The sequence below is a fragment of the Myotis davidii genome, unplaced genomic scaffold (assembly GCF_000327345.1).
Source record: "Myotis davidii unplaced genomic scaffold, ASM32734v1 scaffold33, whole genome shotgun sequence".
NCBI classification, from domain to species: domain Eukaryota; kingdom Metazoa; phylum Chordata; class Mammalia; order Chiroptera; family Vespertilionidae; genus Myotis; species Myotis davidii.
Genome location: NW_006284721.1, coordinates 114,390 through 117,120, shown reverse-complemented (window position 1 = coordinate 117,120; position 2,731 = coordinate 114,390). Strand labels below are relative to the sequence as shown.

Sequence of the window (2,731 nt, the reverse complement as noted above, 5' to 3'; positions counted from 1 at the left end):
GGGTGGGACGGGGTCTCAGAGAATCAACAGGGCGGAGCTATCAGCCATGGCTGATCCTCAGCCTTACCCTAAGGGGCCTCGAGACTCAGTGTCCCAGTAATCGCTGCAAGCACCTTTGAGAGAAAGCCGCCCTCGAGTTCCGAGTTATGCCCACTGCCAGACAGTCCAGTTTCCCCGTATGAGTCTAGGTTTCCCAGACACTCACCTGGAACTGGAGTTCAGAGCAGTCAGGGGCTTGTGACTCCCTCCTGATTCAAAAAGACAGCCGTGTCCTCAGTTGCCAATCCTTGCTGTGTGCACCTCTGTACCTCTGCACTTCCGCACTTCCTCTGAGTCTCAGTGTGCTTTTCTCTTTCCTTCTAGTTGTAGAATTTCCACTCAGCCAGCCTTCTTCTGGTTCTGGATGATGTCTGTTTTGTCTTTTAGTTGTATTTTTGAATTTGTTGTGGGAGGCAGCAATTTCCGGTGTTTACCTATGCCGCCATCTTGGTCCTTGAATACTGTATTCTTAAGAGGATAAGTCCCAGAGAAGTTTACTCTTACTTGCATCCAGTTTACAAACTTTGAATCACTCCAACCATGTGACTGCAGGGAAATAAGGAAAGGATAAGTCTGCACAAACACTTATAGCCACAGTTACTCAAATGATTAAAACTGAAGTTCATGCATGAGTATCATACTAGTGGATGGGTTAAGTTTAAATTTAAATTTTATTCTTGTGTGTGTGTGTCTGTGTGTGTGTGTATATGTGTGTGTGTGTGTGTGTTCGCAGCTTAATTTGCAATAGCCAAAAATTGGAAACAGCCCAAATACCCATCAAAGAGTAAACTGATAGACAGACGCCACTGCCGGGAAGTCGCCCGTGACCAACCATGGTGAATCCCACCGTGTTCTTCAACATCGCATTGACAGCAAGCCCTTGGGTGGCGTCTCCTTCAAGCTGTTTGCAGACAAAGTTCCAAAGACAGCAGAAAACTTCCATGCTCTGAGCACTGGGGAGAAAGTATTTGGTTATAAAGGTTCCTGCTTTCACAGAATTATTCCGGGATTTATGTGCCAGAGTGGTGACTTCACACGCCATAATGGCACAGGCAGAAAGTCCATGGGGATAAATTTGAGGATGAGAAGTTCGTCCTGAAACATACAGGTCCTGGCATCTTGTCCATGGAAAATGCTGGACCTAACACAAACGGCTCCCAGGTTTTCATCCGCGCTGCCAAGCCTGAGTGTTTAGATGGCAAGCATGTGGTCTTCCGCCAGGTGAAAGAAGGCATGGATATTGTGACAGCCATGGAGCCCTTGGGTCCAGGAATGGCAAGACCAGCAAGAAGATCACCATTGCTGACTGTGAACAACTCTAATAAATTTGACTTGTGTTTTATCTTAACCGCCAGACCATTCCTTCTGTAGCTTAGGAGAGCACCCCTTCACCCTGATTTGCTTGGAATGTTCTATAATCTTTGTGCTCTTGCCAGTTTATTGGGTTCCATAATTTCCCTACCCCTTCCCAATCTAGCTGGATTACAGAGTTAAGTTTATGATTATGAAATAAAAACTAAACAGCTGTCTGTAAAAAAAAAATAAACTGATAAGCAAATTGTGGTATACCTATATAATGAAATACTACTCGACAGTAAGAAAGAACAAACTATTGATACACAAAACAATGTGAATGAATCCCAAAACAGCTGTGACAGGTACAAAGAAGTTAGACAAAAAGAGTTATGTACTGTATGATTTCATATACAAAATAAAATTCTGGAAAATGCAGACTAGGAAGAAAGAGATCAATTGTTGCCTGTGAGGGGTGGAGTGGGAGAGAGGAGAGGATGATAAAGGTGTATGAGGTAACTTGAGGAATAATAGGTATTTTCATGATCCTGATAGTGGTGGTTTTATAGTTGTATACCTATCTTAAAACATTAAATTGCATACTCTAAATATGTTCAGTTCAGCACAGGTCAACTCTGCCTCAGTAAATCTGGTTTTTTAAATCATTTTTTCAATTACCATAAACATACAATATTACATTAATTTCAGGTGTACACCCCAGTGATTAGATATAAAACTTATTAAGTGATCATCCAAAAAAATCTCATATCCACCTAACACCATGCATAGTTATTAGAATATTAACTGTATTCCCTATGCTGTACTTTACACCCCCATGACTACACTATAATTACTAATTTGTACTTCTAAATCCCTTCATCTTTTCCACCTAGCCTCTAACTCCCTCCCATCTGGCAACAGTAAACATGTTCTTTGTATCTATGAGTATTCTCTTGTTCTGCTTGTTCATTTATTTTGATTTTTAGATTCAATTATTGATAGATATGTATTTATTGTCATTTTACTGTTCATAATTACTTTCTTCTTCTTCTTCTTCTTCTTCTTCTTGAATGTCCTTAAACATTTCATGTAATACTGGTTTGGTGGTAATGAACTCCTTTAGTTTTCTTTGTCTGGGAAGTTCTTTATCTGACCCTCAATTCTAAATGATAGTTTCACTGGATAGAATAATCTTGGTTGTGGTTTCATACTTTTCATATTTCAAATTTCACTTTAAATATTTCTTGTCACTCCCTTCTAGCCTACAAAGTTTCTGTTGAGAAATCAACTGACAGTTGTATGGGCACTACTTGTTAGGTAACTAACTGCTTTTCTCTTGCTGTTTTTAAGATTCTCTCTTTGGCCCTAACCAGTTTGGCTTAGTGAATAGAGCACTGGC

At 40.4% G+C, this 2,731-nt stretch overlaps 1 pseudogene; it reads left to right on the top strand.

The window, feature by feature from the left end:
• The first annotated feature begins 872 nt into the window (after positions 1 to 872).
• Positions 873 to 1,571, top strand: LOC102758501 (annotated as a pseudogene).
• Positions 1,572 to 2,731: the final 1,160 nt, after the last annotated feature.